This window comes from Protomyctophum parallelum, assembly GCF_964188405.1.
Source record: "Protomyctophum parallelum genome assembly, chromosome: 9".
Taxonomy (NCBI): Eukaryota; Metazoa; Chordata; class Actinopteri; order Myctophiformes; family Myctophidae; genus Protomyctophum; species Protomyctophum parallelum.
The window spans coordinates 5,186,533-5,209,972 of NC_139706.1; the positions used below are offsets into that span (position 1 = coordinate 5,186,533).

A 23,440-nucleotide genomic window follows, 5' to 3' on the forward strand; every position below is an offset into this window, starting at 1 on the left:
CATAGGCACCTCGGGTCTGATAAATGCAGACTCAACACTAGTGGTGTGTGACTACAGTGGTTGAAACTTGAAAGTAACAAAGCACTTTTACTTAAGTACTGTACTTTAGTACAGTGACCTGCATAGCAACTGTTGCTAAGCTATTTGGATTGGTATTGGACAATCGTTTTTTGGGGTAATTTAGTGAAGGGCTAATTGTGAGGTATTTGTACCTTACTTGTGTATGCCATATTTTCAGTACTTGTACTTCTACTCCACTACATTGCAAATATTGTACTTTTGCTAATTTGCTCCACTGCAATTATTTGACAACTTTAGTTACGAGTTAATTTGCAGATTTTGATTATTAACACAAAACAAAGTATTTCTATATGGCGGTATTTATACTTTTACTTGTGTAAAAGTATAAATACACGCACTCCACAGTGTGTGAGTGTGCAGCCGTGCACTTCCTGCTTCACGGAATCTGATAGGTCTGGCCAACTTTGCATATGTTTGGTTTTCCTAAACGGGGTGTGTGTGTGTGTGTGTGTGGGACTTTGCTTTGAATAATGATCTGTGATGATGGTGATAAGGAGCTTACATAGCCTTTAGTATTTCATTTTGTGGGACAGCGGCAAAGGTCACAATATACGCACTGCAAAATATCAACCGAGATGGTTCGGTGTGATATTATTAGTATTAGCTTAGTATTTAGTCATGTTTGTCCTATCTGTTGAGAACGATAACGTTTTCATCTAGCATTCTTGTTCGCTGTTAATAACACAATGAGCGCCGAGATTTCTTTCAAAATAGGAGCTCGGGGTGCCGGGCAGATATGGCAGCTTTTACTCTGAAAGCCCCCCCTTCCGTTCCGTACAAAAAACCGAGATGCATAATGTTGCTTGCTTACCTCGCGATGATTACGATAAAGTCTCTCTAGGAGCGTTAACCCATTCTGACCGGGCACCCATTTTGGTGTTGGCGTCATGTCGTGCTTTAGCTATTGAAAAATAGCAGATCTACAAGCTCATATCGCGCCACCGAGTGGCGCGATACGAGCTTGTAGGTCTGCTATTTTTGAAAAATCGAAGAACGACTGACATTTTTTTTTTAATCTGATCTCGGGTCAGAATGGGTTCGTCAGACCAGTGTGTGTCCAGTGGAAACCTCATATGAATCTGATCTCAGGTCAGAATGGGTTCATATTCTAAACGAGAGGCATGTTGAAGTCAGAAATGAAGACAGAAGTATGCCCATCTGGTCAAAACCATGGAGAGCTCCCTAGATTAGGCTTCTTTCTGAGCCGTAAACAAGTGAACGGCAAGGAGTACATTGCAGAAGGAGAGGCCAACCCCCCAGAAAAAGAAAAAAATCTGAATTTTGTGTTTATCGATGAAAAAGCGCTAGGAGGTGTGTACACGTCCTCTGGATCCATCCGTTGTGTTTCCTGTGACGTTTCCACACGGTCTGAATGTGCAAAACCAAGCATGTCGTTTTCATGCATGTGCTTTTTGTTTTGACGCGTGTGTGTGTGAAGAGAAAGAGCATCCTTTAAAGGTGTGAATGCACTGCCTCAGAGTAGTTCTGAACAAGACACTGACATAATCCAATCCACCATGTGAGCATTTGTTTACCGTTTGTCATCTGTGCCCTGTGACCCCATTGCCCTCCACTCAGGGTTTTTGCAGGCGCTCAATGCGTGTGTTGGTCTTTGTGGAAGAGGAGAGAGAGAGAGAGAGAGAGAGAGAGAGAGAGAGAGAGAGAGAGAGAGAGAGAGAGAGAGAGAGAGAGAGAGAGAGAGAGAGAGATGAGGTAAAGGGGATGGCACTAGGTTATGGGGGGCAAAGGCAACACAAGGGTAGTGTTTGTGAAGGGCACGGGACTACACACACAAGCTGGCGCTTGCCAAAAACAGAGGCCTATTGTAAAAGCCCAGCCCAGTTCAACCCACCCACTACAGCCCCGCATTGTATATCTGCCCTTCCCATGTCTCTCTCCACTTTATCTGTCTGTCTGTCTGTCTGTCTGTCTGTCTGTCTGTCTCTGTCTCTGTCTCTGTCTCTGTCTCTGTCTCTGTCTCTGTCTCTGTCTCTGTCTCTGTCTCTCTCTCTCTCTCATTGCTCCATGCTGGTTCTCTTGTTTGCCATCTCAGTGTGACTTTAAAACATTTGTTCTCGCAGCCGTTTAGTTTCCATTTAATTCCTGTTCTTGTGTATGTTATTCTACTGTCAATCTGTTCATGTTTCCCAGTCACCTCCTCCCATCCCCCCCTCCATCCAGCTCTCTGTCTGTCCATCCTCCTCTGAAAGTGTGAGAGTCTGACTGCTTCAGTCAGGGAATGGCCACGGTGTGTGTGTGTGTTAGAGACTGACATTTTGTCGGATTCCCGCGGGATGGGATTAATATTTGTATTAATCCCGCGATCGGGACGGGACGGGAATGATATTCAACAGGAGCGTGCAGGAGCGGGAATGACATCGATCATAATGATCGTTTTCAACTGGTCGCGCTGCCAACCAAAAGAGGCACCCATTTTTGTTGTAGTCATCTTTCTGTGAGCCTGACGCAAGTCATTGGTAGGCTATCTGTCTTGAGAAGAAGGAAGTGATAGATAGATAAGCCTATATAGATTGATTGATTGATCGATCAATCGCCTTTCCTAATGACTAACTTACGTTCCTGACTGCCCATCTCACACACTCTCATGGACAATCTTCTCTCATTGTTTCCTATCTGTCAATCTGCATTTCTCTCTTTCTATCCCCAAGTAATTCATTAAGTAAGCGCCAATAGTCAAAACGTATAATCTTTTGTTTTGTTTTTTACCTGAAGACTGAATTGGGTCAATATTTCTTCCCTGGAGAGTCTGCACACTGGGGACAAGCATGCTCTTTTTTGTTTCTTTACCTGTTCTTTTGAAGAGAACCCTTTGAGAACGCCTCTGAACCCAGACAACGCTTCCTCCCTTTGTTTTCTGTAAGCAAGTCTATCCCTAACTCTTCTTCTATGTCCTGGCGGTGTTTAGCCCTGATGTTTTTAATCTTCTGACTTCAGGTGCAAGTCAAGAAGTCAAGTGCAGCTTCAATCATTAATACATAGAAAATAATGGATCATCGTTTGTCTCTCTCACACTCATACACACATCATTAATTTTGTGACATGACTCTGCTGTAATCACACACACACACACACACACACACACACACACACACACACACACACGCACACGCACACACATTCCTCATTTCAGCAGGAGGTGTCCTAGTCGGGAATGCTTGGTATGTTGTTTGTATAGTAATGTATTCAGTTCCCATCACTGGGCCGGCGCTGCTGTATGTGATGTGTCTCTCCAAAGCCAGCCTCTTGGCCTGTCTCTATTCTTTATTCCCATGGCGACAGCCGGAGGTGTAGAGAGCAGGTCTGCATTGTCGTCTTGTCAATGGCTGACCTGCTATAACACTGTGTCACACATGCACACACACACACACACTCATGACTCATGCAACAATGACTGAATCAGACTAATCAGAATAATCAGAATCGGAAGCCTTTATTTGCCATACATGTAAAAGGAATTTGTTTTGGTAGTACAGATCGCAGTTACCATCTCCCTTGGACGGCGCTAATGGCTATATTGGATACATTACATCTTCCTTGCATCACCAAAGAAATAAAAGAAAAAAAAGTTTTAAAAAACCACTGCATTTCAAGTCATCCCAGCAGTTGACATTCACTATTACAACTCGATTTCAAAACTGTTATTTTGCAAGCATCCATATGCAGTATGCACACAATCCTTTTGGCCATTAATGCGTGCGGTCGCCGGTTGGAAGGACTAATATTTCCAGTGCATTAAAAGATGCACCCCAATGGGAGTTCCTAACGGATGAGTGTGTATGATTAACTCATTAACCGCCAGAGTTAAAACATCGTCTATAGCTGCGATTAAAGGTGTTTTCACTAACTTTGCAAAACCAGAGCATAATTTATTATACATCCACCACTCGCTTTGAAGGACGCATTAGAGTCTTGTAGAATTGGGGGGGGGAGGGGAGAGAACTGTGCCGTCACGATAATTCGTTCCATTGTTATGGGCAGTTAAATGTGGTTTTGTTTTTGCCCTAAAACACCAGAAAGATGAGGTTATAAATCTTTTAGCATTATCCTAAACCAGGTGAAAAAAGTCCAGCCGAGCACACTGCATTGCTGTCTGTGGTGCTGTAATGGCCGTATCTCTGTCTGTTGGTCTGTCTCTGTCCATCTTTCGCTCTCTTTGAAATACTGTTTCCCTTGCATATTAAACACCCGGGATACTCTTTGGAAAATGCTGGATTATGCGGCATTAGAAGATTTGTCATATTGTTGGATTTTGCGGTACTAACCCATTCTGAACGGGCACCCATTTTGGTGTCGGCATCATGTTATGCTTTAGCTATTTAAAAATAGCAGATCTACAAGCTCATATCGCGCCACCGAGTGGCGCGATACGAGCTTGTAGGTCTGCTATTTTTGAAAAAAATCGAAGAACGACTGACATTTTTAGAATCTGATCTCAGGTCAGAATGGGTTCATCAGACCAGTGTGTGTCCGGCGGAAACCTCGTATGAATCTGATCTCAGGTCAGAATGGGTTAAATGGCACTTTTAGCTGCCTGCATGCACCTTTTAGTTGCATCCAGCAGTAGTGGGACAAATCAAAGCGTCCTGTGCAGGACCCTGTTGACATTCTCTGCTCTTACTTCCCCATCGTCCCTCAATCCAAAAGCGTTATAGCAATGCTGGACTTTGGTAGAACCAAAGCTACCGGGCATGAAACGCATCGGTTTCCTCTGATTGAGGAAATGGAAGTCATTCATTCCATTTACTCCAATCAGGGTGGACCATTTCTCACAATCGGCAGTATAATATTGGCAAAGTAGACTTTGCCAATATACTGTGATATACAATATAATATATTAAAAAAAGTCCTGTTACTTTCTTTTCTTTTCTATGGCCTATTGGTCACTCGTGAAATTATTCATTATGTGAGAGTGGATGGACCAAATGCTTTCAAGATGTGCTCATTGTTAAAGGAGAATTCCAGACTAAAAGGCTTTCTTACCTTTCTTTGTAGTTGTTACGTCCCCACCAAAGAGGTCCAGGTGTTATTTTGTGCAAAAACTCCTTATTGCCAATTCCCCTCACCATAAGCCCTCAATGAATTGCATTGAATTGAATGGGAATTGAATGGGGCTATGGGGTGTTGTGCTAATTCAATTATTTCCATCGCTCAAAATTATATATTTTTTGTATATATCCTCTCTTCATAATGTAAATAATATCCCAAGCGGCACACTTTACTACTTATTTAGATGGAAATAAGCAAATTAGCACAACACCCCATAGCCCCATTCAATTCCCATTCCATTCAATGCAATTCATTGAGGGCTTATGGTAGGGGAAATAGCCAATAAGGAGCTTTTGCACAAACAAAACACCTGGACCTCTTTGGTGGGGACGTAACGACTACAAAGAAAGGTAAGAAAGCATTCTAGCATGGAATTCTCCTTTAAAGCTTTGCACTCTGGTGTTTATGATCTGGTGGGGCGTTTTACTTTTCCATGCTAGTGGTGTGGCTCAGAGGATGATGTATTTCGTCCCAAACAAGATAAATCTAAACAAATTTTGGCTAGAGTGCCATGGGATGTGTTCATGGGTTAGTTCATGCATGAGGATGAAAGGTACTGATGTTGTTCATCTCATGGTCTTTACTCTAGCACTGCCTTAGGCCTACATTACTCAGCACTGCCTTAGGCCTACATTACTCAGCACTGCCTTAGGCCTACATTACTCAGCACTGCCTTAGGCCTACATTACTCAGCACTGCCTTAGGCCTACATTACTCAGCACTGCCTTAGGCCTACATTACTCAGCACTGCCTTAGGTCTACATTACTCAGCACTGCCTTAGGCCTACATTACTCAGCACTGCCTTAGGCCTACATTACTCAGCACTGGCCTTAGGCCTACATTACTCAGCACTGCCTTAGGCCTACATTACTCAGCACTGCCTTAGGCCTACATTACTCAGCACTGCCTTAGGCCTACATTACTCAGCACTGCCTTAGGCCTACATTACTCAGCACTGCCTTAGGCCTACATTACTCAGCACTGCCTTAGGCCTACATTACTCAGCACTGCCTTAGGCCTACATTACTCAGCACTGCCTTAGGCCTACATTACTCAGCACTGCCTTAGGCCTACATTACTCAGCACTGCCTTAGGCCTACATTACTCAGCACTGCCTTCGGCCTACATTACTCAGCACTGCCTTAGGCCTACATTACTCAGCACTGCCTTAGGCCTACATTACTCAGCACTGCCTTAGGCCTACATTACTCAGCACTGCCTTAGGCCTACATTACTCAACACTGCCTTAGGCCTACATGATGATGATGATTGATTCTTTATTTAAGTGTCATGCTTCCGATTCCGAAGAAGCCCAGCCCATATGGACTTACAGGACACTTTGTACAGTTTACATAAACAATTACAATAAACCGACATGACAGTTTGCAAACAATGATCAAGTGAATACCAAACTGACACTCCAGATCCTTACAAGGCAGATTACATAATATACAACATCAAATAAATTTCCACACACACACTTTACTCTAGCACTGCCTTCGGCCGACATTTCCACAAGCACACAAATTATCTCAAAATGGAATTAGCCCAACACTTTCTCCCAAATAAGAAACCTTGAAGATTTGATTTGATTTGATTGATTGAATACTTTATTATGCAGAAATGTAAACAGTCAAATACTTAGTCTAAAAGGATATCACAGAAAAAAGTCCTTGCGGTCTTGTTTCCATTCATGTCCTGGGTATTCAATTAATAATCATGACATGATTTTCTTTTTTTAATCATCACCAAAAATAATAAAAAAGACAGGCTGGGGAACAAAGGAAGGGGGTTATAAAGAGGTGGGGGGTATAGTCACTTTGACTAAGGGAGGAGCGATCATTTCCTGGATTTTTCAGGGCTGTTTTAAAGGACTCCAGTGATTTGCATTTTTTGAGAGAAGGGGTCAGGACATTCCACATTTGGGTGGCAGTGTTGTACTTGTAGAAGGAGAATTTGCCCATGTTTGATTTGTAAGTGGGTGGTACCAGATCGTTGTTCCCTCTCCCTCCAGTATTGTGGATGTCGCTCACTTGTTGTTGCTCCCTTGTGTTATAAAGAAAGGCATCAACGTGTGTAACTGCCGGTGTCAGTTGGTTCTTTTAACTTCAGTCATGTCTTTACTTTGAAGTTTGTTAATTTTCTTTGTTTATTTGTGTTGTCTTATTTTGACACTTCCTGTAGACTTAGGGTACCTTTATTGTGAAACTTCCTGTTAGAGTGCATATATAGCTGAAGCATGTTGGCTTCACTCACCTCAGAGACACTCAGCCAGAGTGACACAGTGAGACACAGCATGTTGAAGCAGCAGAGCCACATGGTATGAGACTTGTTTGTTTGCAACTTCATGTTTAACCCAGTTGATTTGATATTGTTGAAATGTTTTGTAGATTCAGTATGTAGTTTTGTCGATTCAGTATGTAGTTTTGTAGATTCAGTATACAGTTTGTAGATTCAGTATGTAGTTTTGTAGATTCAGTATACAGTTTGTAGATTCAGTATACAGTTTGTAGATTCAGTATATAATGTAAAGCCGTTTATATTGTTTACAGTGCCTGCTTTTGCTGTGTCCGATGTGCCAAGTATCGGTTATCCCAAGATTGTTGGTATGAAGTTCAAGGTGGCATTCGATTCAACCCCTATAGCCCCTCGATTAGCGGAGCGAGGTATATGATTTGTTTGTTCTGTTTTGGGTTAATTCATTTACTTTAGGTCTAATTAATTGTATTGTGGGTTGATTGTTCGCTTGGTATATTTCTGTTATGGACTTATGGTACATTCTTGGTAATTTATTGGTCTACTCTTGAAATGATTGAGTTATCGTATCACTGCATTAATTACATAACTTAACCATTTTATTTATTGTACTATTGAAAGTGATATGTAATTTACAGATTTTATTGTTGAAGACTATGAGAAAAATGTCACGATTGTAATAGTATTTATATTCTATTGTAATTTTCACGGTGTTCCTACGATCTTCATCTGTACCCGAAGAAACAATAAACGACACCCGTTGAGACCATCCACTTCTAATTCTCCCACGTTAAGAGGACTAGACCGGTGCCCGGCTGTTGAGCACAGAGTCTGTAACGATGGAAGTTGGTAGATCCATGCCCTACCCGGCTCTGCAATACCTGTTGTACCCGTGTCAGAGTACCCGTTCCAAAATAATGGTGTGCGGGGGCCCTACCTCCCTCCATAATTGCATTATATTGGCCCTGCACCCACTGTCGAGGTGCGTGTAAATAGGTCTGCTCTGAGAGTACCCGTTCCACCCATCTGTCTGTGTCCCTTTTTATGCTCATATATGGAGATTTCTGCATCTGTCTCTCTGTGTCCCTTTATTCCTGTATATGCAGTTCTGTGTCCAGGCATGCCCAAATATGAAGTATGTTGCCTAATCTCAATGTGACGTCATGGAATGTACAGCTGATGTCCACTGGGCAAAGCCTGACCAGAGCCTTTTGTGGTGGTTGACGGTTCTGGAAAACAGTTTATCTGACCGACTCGACACCTGGGACAGCACTCCCTGTTGGTGGTGTGGAACGCGTGTGTTCAAATTTGAAGGTGGCGGGGCGAACGGTTCTCGAGTTAACGTGGATTATGACCGCCTTGCTGTAACTCTCTGCCTCTCTATCTTGCTGCCTAGACAAGTGCTTCTCGACTCCAGCAAATTGAGGAACAGTTGTTTGATACTTCAGAAATGAGCGATTCACAACGCATCACATCGAGTTGGGAGCTTGTAGATCACCTGTTATTGAAAGACTTTGAAAAATCTTGAAACATTGTGAAACATTTTAAATAACTTTGAAAATGCAAAATTGCACATGTTTTCTTCTGGGGGCGCCTGGCACTAACTCTGTCTGTGGCCAAATACACACTATCACTTTGACCACATCTGGTCAAACAGTTTGACCAGATGAAGAGCCTTGGCTAGAAACGTCGTCGATAAATAAACTTTTGGAGCAGATGAGTGTGCGGGTTCCCTTCTCTTTTTCTGATGTCATTTCTGAACCCAGCAACCTCCACTAAAATCCACTAAAAGGAACTTAAGGGTTACAATTAGTAAAAGATTTGTAATAGTAGATTGTTGTAATTATTGTAATAGTAGATTGTGGTAAAATAAGTTAGGATTAAGCATCCTTGGGTTAGAAGTAAGGGTTAGGTTTAGTTTTAGGGATTGAGGTTATGCTTGGAGCCATTAGGTTAGTGAAGTTAGTCCTTATGCTATTCACATACATATAGAATATGAACTGGCAGAACTGTAGTCTTTTGTACCATTTGGACAGACTATGGAAAACAATGTCAACCACAACCTTCAACAACTAAAATAGCAACTGAGCCTGTGACTCAGCCTACGACGGTTTTGTTTTTATGAATGACTGCGGCACTTGTGCTCTGAGCGTTATTTGTCACTCATTTCCTTTTGGGTGTCATCACTTCCTGTATGTAGCCCACATATAGCGCAGGGTGGGCGTGGGTGATGCTTACTGTACAAACAGACTTATCTCTAAGTAGCAGGATGTGGTTAGCTCACGCTGCCATACTGTATAGTACACAGTACACACAAGCAAACACAACATCAAAGCAGAAATGTGAAATACGAGAGAACAATCCGAGCGAAGCATTTGAAATCCGAGACAGTTGGTTGGCAGAGTGAGAAGAGGACACATTTCAAGATTTCCCGGCTGTCTACAACCAGCAATGTCCGTTTACCTGTGTACCTGTGTAAGCACGAGTATGTGACTTATTTATACCAGTAGGGGGCGCCAGAAACAGAGAGAGGGGTAGTGCTGTGTCTCTAATGAGAGAGCGAGAGAGAGAGGGGGGGGGGGGGGGGGAATTGCACCACTCAGTTCACACGTGTGTGATTTTTAATTGTCGTCATGGCTCATCCTTACACTGCAGAGCAGACGCATTATGTCAGAATATTGCCACCAGTCTGCTGATTCCTGATAATGTCATTATGGAAGCTCTGTGTTTTATAGTTGTAGGGTAATTCTTCATCTTCATCTGATCACGCACGCAGAACTCCCAGAATGTGTATACTACACAGACACATATACTACACAGCTTAAAATGTTGTTCAATCATTCCTCCTCCTTTCATTCTGAACTGATCAGATGAATGGTTTGGGGGAATTCAAGGTCAGGGCGGGACGACATGATACTCAACAAGAAAACTCCTCTTGGTCTCTCTCCCCCCCCCCCCCCCCCCCCCCCTCTCTCTCTCTCTCTCTCTCTCTCTCTCTCTCTCTCTCTCTCTCTCTCACATATATACCAGCCTACTTCCATTCTCTCTACCAGTACCACCCATACACATTTACAACCTGCACACTCACATGTTCCAATAAGTTACGTTTTAATGACGTTTAAAGCCTTGGCTTTTTGTCAGGTCAAACGAAAAGCCCCGGTTTAAAACATTAAAACGTATTGGAAAGGCACACGTGAGTGTGCGGGATCCATACATTTTCTTTAAGATCCTGTCATAACCCAATAAGTGATGTGTCCATTTTATCAGCTTTTCATATACACGAGTGCTTCCTTTCTAACCCTTTCACTGACAGCCATGCAATTTCCCCCTGTTGAATTAAATTACACCTTTTAAAAACGTTACCGCTAGCCTCACTTTTTGGGCTTTTAACACTTTTTAGTTTTTTAGTTTTATTTTCGGGGGCCAGTTTCGAATTGCAGCTGGTGCCCTTTGAGAGCGGTTTTGAAGGAGTCAAGGGATTCACATGTCTTAATGGCTGATGGTAGGGCGTTTCACATTTTGGTGTCATAGGAGCGAAATTAATTTAGTTAGGTAAGGTCAGGTCAAGTGTACAGACATGCCTGTCATCGGATCCCACAAATTACTGAGTTCACTCAACAGGGCGCGACAGTGTTTACGTCCTTGCACGTGTAATATGTAAACATTGGTAGAATATATGGCGTGCGCCATCCGAGGAATTAAGTCAGGCTGTTATAACATTTTCGGTGTGGGGTGTAAGGCGAGAACACATGTCCCAGAGCCAGCAGGATCCTTAATGAATAGACTGCACACACAGTTATGTCTATGCATGTACACGCACAAAGACACACACTCGCTCCCTTTATGACTGTGTGGTTGCTATCTGTCTCAGCCACACACACTCCATTGAGAGCCTGACAGACCCCTTACTGTCAGACAGAGAGAGCTTTTTAGACGGCAAGTGGTGAGCAGCGGCAGTGTAAATAAGCACAATGCATCTGGGGCATAAAAGCTTTTCCAACGTGTCACTGTCACTTGGCGATGAGATGGACTGTAGCCATGGCAACCAACTGGCCTTTTTTGTCATTCTTTTACCCCCCCCCTGTCGGTGTTTTTCAAAACATGTTTAAGTGGAGAACAAACTAGATTTTGTCATCTTTATTTATTATTGTTTGTCTTCTCTGGTGGGGTTACTTGAGGTCATGCTTTGTGGTGGTACAGATGGAGTTCTGCATTTGTTTGAGTCTTGGGCTTGTTTTGTGATTATGTGTGGTTGGAGTTGTGCGTTTGCATGAACACGATCGTGATTTGACACTATAGTCTTATATCACAAACTGTCTAGGTATTTTGAATATTGTAATGTAAGGATATGGCATCATTCAGCCCTATTTTATACTCCATGATGTTCAAAGATTTTCCAAAATAGGGGAATATGGCACCTCTACAAGCTCACAACGTGTCTCGATGTGAAGCGTTGAGCTTGTACAATTTACAATTTAGGCATTTAGCAGACGCTCTTAATCCAGAGCGACTTACATTTAGGCAAGAACAAAAGCATGGGAATACATCACATAAAAGCATTTATCATGAAACATGCGTAAGCTAAGAAGGTAACAGTGGAATATCTATATGATGAAACTATACATACACTATACATAATAAACTATACATATTCACTACTATGCTATACATATGTACTATGGCGTGCTATGACTATATACAATACAATTATAGTGCTGTCTACATAACATGCTATAAGTCTAAGTCAAATGCTATCTAAGCCAACAGAAATTCTATCTAAGGGGTTAGGGTAAGTGCTATGGGCCATGATGGAGTCTGAAAAGGTGGGTTTTCAGGCTACGGCGGAAGATTGGGAGTGATGCTGCAGTTCTGACTGCAATGGGAAGTGCATTCCACAGTTTTGGAGCCAGAAGGGAGAAGAGTTTGGGACGTGTGGAGCGTTGTCCCGGCGTTTTTAGTGAGGGTACTTCCAGTTTCCCTGCGTTGGCTGATCTGAGTGCGCGGGAGGGTTTGTAGGGTTCAATCATACTTGTAAGATATGGGGGAGCCATACCTTTGGTTGCTTTGAATGCCAGCATCAGAGTTTTGTATTCTGTGCGGGCAGCGACCGGGAGCCAGTGGAGGGAGCGGATCTACAATTCTTCCTATTTAGGAATATCTTTGACAATTTTAAGAGTGTATATATATTATCGTCCCCAATATAATGTTATGAACATATGGATATTGAAGTGTTTTGTGAAAAAACATTGTGATATTTGATTTGTCCATATTGCCCAGCCATAATATGGATGGAGTTGGAGCTTTCCAAACTATCCCATTTTGGGGCGGGAACCCCTTTTGGTGTTAGCATTATGTTGTAATTTAGCTATTGAAAAATAGCAGATCTACAAGCTCATAGCGCGCCACACGGTGCGAAGAACGACTGACAGAAACGTAGCTTTTTCAGAAAACTGTCATTTTCAAACAGACATTTTTAGAATCTGATCTCAGGTCAGAATGGGCTATTTTACAAACTAACCTCAACTGTATCCCCCCCTGTTCCCTCCTGCACTTCACACATTGACAGACATGTCATCATAGAATCACACTAGCGTGTCCGCCAAGTACAGTAGGGCGCACTTGACAGACGTGCTGGTGTGACTCTTCCCCCTTGCTGACATTCCCCTGTACAGTAAAATCAGCATCACTGTCAATGTACTGTAGTTGTCAATTCAAGAGTTGACTGTGTGTAAATAGGACCTAAAAGTGTTCATGCAATAGTTGAACGGCTTATTCACAAAAGTATCAAATACCGCGATATAAAAGTCCAGAATTCAAAATGTACTTTTAGTAAAGTAGAAGGTACTCATTATGCATACGTTTTAGAATATATAAAATGTATACAAATCTTTTGAAAATGGCAGATCTACAAGCTCTCATGTCACATTGTGAGCTTGTACGGCTATTTCCAAGTGGTTCATCTATGTTTTGTAACGATAACGTAAGTAACTAGAAATTCAAGTTTTCAAAAGATTGTAGTGGGGTAAAAGGTATAATATATATCTCAAATGAAATAGTAGAAATACAATGATTGTAAATACTCCAGTAAAGTAAAATACCTAAAAATTGTACTTATTTAGGCCTACTACAGTACTGTATAGTTGGTCTTCATGTGGCCATAGCCTGTGACGTTAGTCCATCCACTGGGAAGTATCTTGCATGACTCCAAATTTGGGCATGGTTTCAGCCCGATGACATCTCTGGTACTGATGTGTGTATGTCGACGAGTCAACGTCGTCAGCACCGATCAGTGTTGTGACTCGTGAGACAACGTTGGCTGTTTTGTATGAAGTCAGACGAGCTCAGTCAGAGCCAGAGAGATGGAGAGGTGTAGGCGGAGGGAGCGTGGTGGCGCGAGAGAAATAACTAGGTCGATGCTGAAACGTGCTGATCAAGCATAACACGTTTCCTGCTTTGTATTATATACACTCACCAGCCACTTTATTAGATACGGCGGTCCGACTGCACGTTGTCACATATTTCTCCTCGGCCAATTACACTGCAGCAACTCAATGCATTTAGGCATGTACACATGGTCAAGACGATCTGCTGGAGTTCAAACTAGGGCTGTCCCCGACTAAGGATTTGTATAGTCGACTGATAGATGAATACATTTTTTTTTGTCCCAATTTTTTTATATAAAAATACAATATTTACAAAAATATAAAAAAATATTGTATTATTCCACTAGGTCTGTGGGGGACATAAACACATTTGAACATTCTGACTGTTCAAATCTCCAATGTGCATGTGGAGTGTGTCTCAATCAATCATCAATCAATCAATCTTTATTTGTCACATACATATTAAAAAAGTAGTATCTTTAAAATGCAGTGAAATGTATGTAGGTCAGCCCCACAGAACAGTGAACAGTAAAACAGGACAAGAGGACTAAACTAAAACTAAAAACCATTTAAAATACTTCCAACCCTATAAAAGCAGACTATAATAAAAAGTAGTTAGACTACAAATAAATAATGTCCATAGAGGTATTATGTCATGTCCATGTGAAGGGAGAGGGGGGGGGTTGTATGTGCGTACGTGCACTCAAACTGCCCGTCTCCCAAGGTCCATGTCATCATTTAAAATCCTAATGGCCTGGGGGAAGAAACTTTTCCTCAGTCTTTCCAGGACAGCCTTGTGTATCCTGTATCTTCTCCCGGACCTCAGCAGCTCAAACAGACCATGAGCCGGGTGGGTACTGTCCTCCATGATCCGCTTGGTCTTTGTTCTGCAGCGCTTGGTATAGATCTCCTGGAGGGCTGGGAAGCTGCCTCCTGTGATCCTCCCCGCCATCCTGACGACCCTCTGCAGGGCTTGCTGGTCTCGCACCGTACAGTTCCCATACCACGCTGTGATGTTTCCTGACAGGACGCTCTCTATGGTGCAGGTGTAGAAGTTGTGTAGTGCAAGAGGAGACACTCCAAAAGATCTCAGGCGTCTGAGATGGTACAGCCTCTGCCGTGACTTCTTCACCACAGCGTTCGTCTGGGTTGACCATGACAGGTCTTCAGTCAGGTGTACACCTAGATATTTAAAACAGGTTACCCTTTCCACCGTGGTCCCACTGATGTTAAGGGGGGCGTAGTTCTTGTTGCCCTTTAACCTGAAGTCCACTATCATCTCCTTTGTTTTGCTGGTGTTCAGGAGGAGACTGTTATCCTGACACCAGTGAGTCAGTCTCTCCACCTCCTCCAGGTAGGGGGACTCATTCCCCTCTGAAATCAGGCCTGTGTTGGCAATGTGCCACTGCCTGTGACTTGAATCTGCAGGCCTGATAGACTCGGGGGGAAAAAAACGAATTTTATTTTTTTATTTTTTTCCTTTTTTTTGTGAACAACTGAGAGGCTTGTCATTAGCCAGATTGAGCACAGCAGGTGAGATTGAGATTCTGGAGTCTATCAGGCCAGCCCACTGTGCGATTCAAGTCACAGGCAGTGGCACATTGCCACACAGGCAGACACACTCCACATGCACATTGGAGATTTGAACAGTCAGAATGTTCAAATGTGTTTATGTCCCCCACAGACCTAGTGGAATAATACAATATTTTTGTATATTTTTGTAAATATTGTATTTTTATAAATATATATATATATATATATATATATATATATATATATATATTTATTTTTTTGCTCAGTCGACTAAGAGGTGGTCAGTCGACTGAGACCCGTTCCGATCGATTAGTCGACTATTCAACTAATCGAGGTCAGCCCTAGTTCAAACCGAGCACTTTAAGACAAGTGACTTTGAACTTGGCATGGTTATTGGTGCCAGATGTATTTCAGAAATATTGGGAGTTTCATGCACAGCCTCATGGCTAGGATTTATAGAGAATGTTGCAGAGGGGGGAAAAAATGCCTTGTTGATGCCAGAGGTCAGAGAAAAATGGCCAGACTAGTTCGAGCTGATGGGCAACGGTAACCACAGTAACCAAGGTATGCAGAAGACCATCTCTGAGGAAACAGCACGTCAAACCTTGAGGCAGATGGCCTACAGCTGCAGAGCACCACAGCAGGTGCCAGTCCTGTCGGTGAAGAACACGTAACTGTTGCTACAATTCGCTATATAAATATACTATAATTGGATTATGATTTATGATTGGGAAATTGTTGCTGCTGCGACATTCGGAAGTAGAATGGCTCCTTCACATAAATAGCCCAATAGTGTTTCATCTGATTGCTCTAAGACCAATTATGTTTTCCTCCACTCATTTTCTTTTATGATTTTGAATAGTCTAATCGTCGACACCTGTCATGTCTCGCCTCCACTGCTCGCAAAGTCCGTCTGGACATAGTTTGTGTGACCTTAAAATGTCAATGTGACCTGCTGTGGTACACAGAAGACTCAAACATTGTTCTTTGTGTTACAGAAATGCAAAAACCTCTACTTTTACTTAAGTATTTTTTAACATGTGCTTTTGAAGTATATTTAAATTAGTAATATTTAAAAGCAATTTATTTTAGTTGAGTTAACATTTTGACTGAGCTACTTTCACTTGTAGCGGATTATATTTGACACTAGTATCTGTACTTTTACTCAGGTACTGTGGTTGAGTACTTCATCGACCACTGGCTGCATCGTTCTCATAAAGTATGGCATGGTTTTAGTCATGATGGCTCAACATATGCACATATTAATGCACTTAGAGTTGGGCTCGCTCTTGTCTTCATAGTTCTAGCCTGCATAAATCCAAGTCTGTATTCCCCTCCTGTGCTCCCTCTGTCCATGTGCTCAACTTCATACTCCTCTCTCTTGTTGGCAAGGTAGGCGTGGAACATCTGGATTAAAAGTGGGAAAACATTCCTGCATTTCTCAAAGTAAAGTCATAGCCGTCCTTTATCCCTATAGAGCAGGTCGTTTTCAACTGATTGTGAACCAGGGACCACCACCCTGACTTAGAATCAACCTGGGGACCACTGTTGTTGTTGGGTGGGGATATGGGCTATACGATTAGTGCTTTTGTAAGTTGACACTCGCTATGCATCCCAAGTGTATACATCCCACTGTTTCTCAACCGTTGACTCCCCTTTTCCTGTTGAATTTCTTGAACTCCAACTTGTCAGTAAATTACTACATGGATGGACTCATCATAGGTCACTAGGTCATTCAGTTCACGGTTTCTCAACTAGTGGTTGAGAAAGTATTGCATGTGGTCAGGGACCGCGTGCAATACCTCCACAGACCACCAGTGGTCCACGGACCCCATGTTGAAAACCCATGCTATAGACTAGAGAGATAATGCGTGTGTGTGTGTGTGCGTGCATGTGGTGATCTAGGGGGACATGCACATTGTACTGACTGATGTGGTTGGACTGGTACCCCTCAGGCTAGGGTGTCTATAGCGCTCACATAAAAATGCTTTCTCTCCATCTATATATTCTCTTCCCCGTTCTCTAGCTCCCCCTTCTCTCACTCCAGCCTCTATCTGTCACCTCTGTTGCGCCCCTCCGTTTTCGGTCTTCCTGTGAAACCCGACCTAGCAGAAGACTCCTGGCTGCTCGCCACCGCGTACCCCATAACCCTGGTGTGTGTGAGTGTGTGTGTGTGTGTGTGTGTGTGTGTGTGTGTGTGTGTGTGTGTGTGTGTGTGTGTGTGTGTGAGTGTGTGTGTGTGGAAACAATCTGTCTCTGTTACAAGTGCATGTCCTGCACTCAAAATGTAACTTGAGTAAAAGGTAAAATGAAATGACCTCTCAAACAGTGAGTGTAGTACCAAATTATTCCTTGAGTGTAGTACCAAATTATTCCTTGAGTGTAGTACCAAGTTATTCCTTGATCATAATACTGTAGGTGATGTTGATTCTTGGTGCTCGTGACAATGTTAGACCTCAGAAGTAGCCTATAGTAATACCTGTGCAGGCGTGCGTGCTTTCTTGTTCACGCATGAAGGACCTATTCATCTGTCCTTGATCATCGTGCGTCAGACAGAATCTCTGGGGTGTCATGTTTCTTTTCATGTGCGTAACTGTACCCACTCTGTGACGTCACCCTACCAACATGTAACTGTACCCACTCTGTGACGTCACCCTACCAACATGTAACTGTACCCCCTCTGTGACGTCACCCTACCAAAGTTACCAAACATGCGGTGTGTGTGTGTGTGTGTGAAAGGTGTTGTGAACATGCTTGATACACATGCCGATGGTAGTACATTACTTTACTTACTTACTGTACTTAATTATTTGTACTTTACTTGAGTTTTTCCAATTGTCTATACTTTTACTGATACTCCACTACATCTCAGATCAAAATATTGTACTTTTACCACACATATTTTACAGCTTTAGTTACTTTAATACTTTGTAGATTTTGATTATTATTACAAAACATACATTATCCACTTCAGCCTTATTTGAAAATAGCTGATCTACAAGCTCACAATGCACTGCGATGCGACACATTGTGAGCTTGCTAATTGCTGCTATTTGTGTGTCCAATAAGTCAAGACACAGGGGTCCACCATGGGGCGCCAGGAGGGCCAGTTGGAAAGGAGAGGAAATTGAAGAAAAAAAAAGAAAAAGAGTTCATGACATCATACTTTTAAGTATTTTAGTTGGTTGGGGTGTCAAGGACCCCCAAATTGACATTTATTATATAATTTGAAAAAGATATGCCGGGGACCTCGATAAGAGAAGGTTTTTATGGCTCTGGCATTGATTCTCAACCATGGCCTACTGTACAACTTACAGTAGTTACCCAGGCCGTACTACTGCCCCAGTGAATTTCATATCAACATTTCTATTTGAAGTAATATGATCATTTTTTGCTAGTTTAACAGTAACCACTGCTGTCCCTAATGTTGGCTCATAATAGTAAAATATGTTCAAGATTTTCTTTTTCAATGAAGAATTTAAACAGTTTCAAAATTCATCATATATTGTAGGTATAAGCTCCCAATGCACCGCAATGCGTTTTTTAAAAGTAATTTCACAATATACCGCAAGCACGTACAGCACAGCACTCAGACAGCACACCATTTACCATTTTGCCTTGCGGGTCCATTTGGTTACATTAATGTGCACTGAGTTAAAGTAACACTGTGCGTTTTACTGTGGAGCAGATAATGTTAAGTGGCCAAGATAGTGTCTCTGAACGCCAAGCGGAGCAGCCAGCGCCAGCCACATGGCATTACACTGGCCCATCTGCGGCTCGCACAGCCACTTAACACTAAGGGGGAAGAGCCATTAGAGGCAATGGAGAATGCCATTTTTAATGGGCAGATTCAGCCAAAATGGAGATGGAGCTGCGATAGTTAATGGACGCTGGGCCACGTGAGCACCAGGCAATTGAGAGCAAAAGAGACAAGTGGAAGAGCAGGCCAGCTGTGGCGAGGCGGCCTCGGCTCGCATGGAAACCAGTGGGTGCGTGTGTGTGTGCGTGCGTGTGTGCACTTCCCATGTGCACTTCCCATTGCAGTCAGAACTGCAGCATCACTCCCAATCTTCTTTTCAGACTCCATCATGGCCCATAGCACTTACCCTACCCCCTTAGATAGCATTTCTGTAGACAGCATTTGATACAGACTTATAGCATGTTATGTAGACAGCACTATAATTGCATTGTATGAAGTCATAGCACGTCATAGTACATATGTATAGCATAGCATAGTATAGTATATATGTATAGTTTATATGTATAGTTTCATTATATAGATATTCCACTGTTACGTTCTTAGCTTACCTGCAATGTTACTTACCATGCATGTTTCATGATAAATGCTTTTTATGTGATGTATTCCCATGCTTTTTTGTTCTTGCTTAATGTAAGTCGCTCTGGATTAAGAGCGTCTGCTAAATGCCTAAATTGTAAATTGCGTGCGTGCGTCCGTCCGTCCGTCCGTCCAAAAGTGCTTTGTTTTTTGTTGTTTTGTTTCACACCACCTAAGTTGTCAAGACTTCTGCCAACCTCTGGCTGCCACATAAAATAATATCCAGCAGCTATTACGAACGATGGAGTCCGATGACACACAGAAGGGAACAGCACGATCTGATAATTACCATGGCAATGGTCAACTGTGAGTGTGACCGTGTGTGCATCTATAGACTTGTGTGTGTGTGTGTGTGTGTGTGTGTGTGTGTGTGTGTGTGTGTGTGTGTGCGCTGTAGCAGCAGGAGCAGCTTTAGGTTGTCAGATGAGGTAGAGGGCAGACTGACCTTTTGTTCTGCTGTTTGCTTAGTGGGCATTCCTCTGAGCACTGGCCCGCACCCAAGTAAGGTTACACTGCAGCTCTTCCCCCATGCCCTTCTGCACCCAGCACAGCAAGGCGCTGCCCCCGCAGGAGCACGGTGGTACTGCTGCAACATCCACCTGGCACCTGTGCTGTTTGACATGGGCCTGTGATGTGTATCTGCTCAGATACCATGTTACATTATATATGTGACCAGATTTGACTGAGACTGCCATCGCGCAAATTCCAGCTTTTATGCTTTCCAGCTTGATCTATTTTTTCCAAGTTTTCAAATATCTCGTCATTCTTCCTGAAGATGGTTTCAGAAATTATGGAAAATTATACATTTCCCCGCCAGATTAGGCAAGACACGTTTAGAATGTAACTGCCAATTTTCCCCTTGCGATGTCTATCGTCTTTGGCACGTTACTGTCACGGGTATGGTGGGAGTGATCCTATGCAGTAGACACAGAAAACAATAACGGATGGATGTCCAGTCTGAGTGTATTTATTGAGAGTTGTACGGATGAAATGAAGGAACATAGCAGTGATGTTGTATAGCGGTTCTCTGCTCTCCCTTCTGTCCGTCTCTGGCTGCTGCTAGGAACGCTGCATGTGCTCTCCATTGCCTGTGTCTAACCTGATCACTGCACCTGTGTGACCCTCTAAATCAGTGGTTTTCAGTTTTCTGAAAAAGCTATGTTTCTATGTCAGTCGTTCTTCGATTTAAAAAAGAAATAGCAGACCTACAAGCTCGTAGCGCGCCACTCGGTGGCGTGCTCACCCCTCACCAACCTTAATCCGGTCGTTTTAACGCACCCCTCACCAACCTTAATCCGGTCGTTTTAACGCACCCCTCACCAAGCTTAATCCGGTCGTTTTAACGCACCCCTCACCAACCTTAATCCGGTTGTTTTAACGCACCCCTCACCAACCTTAATCCGGTCGTTTTAACGCACCCCTCACCAACCTTAATCCGGTCGTTTTAACGCACCCCTCACCAACCTTAATCCGGTCGTTTTAACGCACCCCTCACCAACCTTAATCCGGTCGTTTTAACGCACCCCTCACCAACCTTAATCCGGTCGTTTTAACGCACCCCTCACCAACCTTAATCCGGTCGTTTTAACGCACCCCTCACCAACCTTAATCTGGTCGTTTTAACGCACCCCTCACCAACCTTAATCCGGTCGTTTTAACGCACCCCTCACCAACCTTAATCCGGTCGTTTTAACGCACCCCTCACCAACCTTAATCCGGTCGTTTTAACGCACCCCTCACCAACCTTAGTCCAGTCGTTTTAACGCACCCCTCACCAACCTTAATCCGGTCGTTTTAACGCACCCCTCACCAACCTTAATCGGGTCGTTTTAACGCACCCCTCACCAACCTTAATCCGGTCGTTTTAACGCACCCCTCACCAACCTTAATCCGGTCGTTTTAACGCACCCCTCACCAACCTTAATCGGGTCGTTTTAACGCACCCCTCACCAACCTTAATCGGGTCAGTTAACGCACCCCTCACCAACCTTAATCGGGTCGTTTTAACACATCCCTCACCAACCTTAATCCGGTCGTTTTAACGCACCCCTCACCAACCTTAATCCGGTCGTTTTAACGCACCCCTCACCAACCTTAATCCGGTCGTTTTAACACACCCCTTACCAACCTTAATCCGGTCGTTTTAACGCACCCCTTACCAACCTTAATCCGGTCGTTTTAACGCACCCCTCACCAACCTTAATCCGGTCGTTTTAACGCACCCCTCACCAACCTTAATCCGGTCGTTTTAACGCACCCCTCACCAACCTTAATCCGGTCGTTTTAACGCACCCCTCACCAACCTTAATACAGTCGGACCAATGCTATGTCGGACCAATGCTATGTCTAACCAATGCTATGTCTAACCAATGCTATGTCTAAGTATGTCAAAGTATGCCTCCCGTTGGATTAGATTTTGTCCACAATTCCATTCTGTATTGATGTTCAGATATTGGTACCATACCATTAGGAGAGATAACAGGCAAACAATCAAAATAACAATTCTTCTACATTCTGTAATTGTGTAGACTTCTAAACCTAAAGTTTTATTTTTTTCATTTTGGACTCTCAAGAGTTAAAGATCTATATAAGGGTTCATTTGGTTACCAACTCTCCATCATTTAGCTGGGGACCACTGGAACCTCCTCAATGAGAACCACTGCTCTAAATGCACACCCAGTGTTGTCACTCTAAAGCTCGCCACGAGTGTTCAAAAATAATATCTCAACCTAACTAATAAATAATACGTGATATAATACATCCTTATGGCTCCTGAACAGAGCTCTTTACCTAAAGCATTATGAACATTAATGTGTTTTTGCAATCCAAGACTCCTAAAAGCAAATGAGGCATCAAATAAAAGTTGATTCAAAGTTTTTTTTAAAAGAGCTGTGAGCGGTGCAACTATAATGTATACTTTTAGTACATTACTCAAACATACTATACATGGGGACAGACACTGTCAAAACTAAACTGAGGCTGCAGTGTTCAGCCAGACAGCAACATATCATTACGTGTGTATTGTGGCTACAGCAGAACATCGGTTGAAGAGCATAACAAGAAGCCTGCTTGCCTTGAGATAAGCCGAGGTGGTTTCTTTGTCTATGTGCTGCATGAGTCAAACCTCTGCTTTTTGCCTTATTACTAGGTGTTAAACTGTTATTTTGTGAGCTCACCTTGTGTAACTTGACTCTTGACTCTCACTGCGATCCTGTCATTAAGTTTGTAACTGATCATTAACTCAACCCAAACACGCTACCGTGTCGACCTGCTTTCACAGCCACCACGGCCTCCTCATGTCATTCACCAGTCAAACCTCACTGGAAAATGATTCACTCATATTTAACATTATTTATAATCGTGTAGTTAATCATTTTAATTTACTCATGTTATAGGTGTTTAAGGAACTCGTTGACGAAGAGCACGGGCAGCTGCAATTCAAAACTGGCCCCTGTAAAAAAAAGTTAAAGGCGTAGTAAAATGAAAAATACGTTTTTCACACTCACACTTTTGTATTGACCTGTACTTTCCTTGAACTGTACCCATTCTGCAAACTGTGCTGAATTTTTAACCCATTCTGAACGGGCCCCCATTTTGGTGTTGGCATCATGTTATGCTTTAGCTATTGAAAAATAGCAGATCTACAAGCTCATATCGCGCCACCGAGTGGCGCGATACGAGCTTGTAGGTCTGCTATTTTTGAAAAATCGATGAGCGACTGACATTTCTAGAATCTGATCTCAGGTCAGAATGGGTTAATCAGACCAGTGTGTGTCCATGTGG

General features: G+C 42.9%; 1 protein-coding gene across 2 annotated transcripts in view; it reads left to right on the forward strand.

Annotated features, from left to right (window-relative positions):
- The window catches only part of pik3cb (phosphatidylinositol-4,5-bisphosphate 3-kinase, catalytic subunit beta), a 103,594-nt gene that overhangs the window by 33,455 nt on the left and 46,699 nt on the right, over window positions 1-23,440 (forward strand). The window lies entirely within an intron of this gene.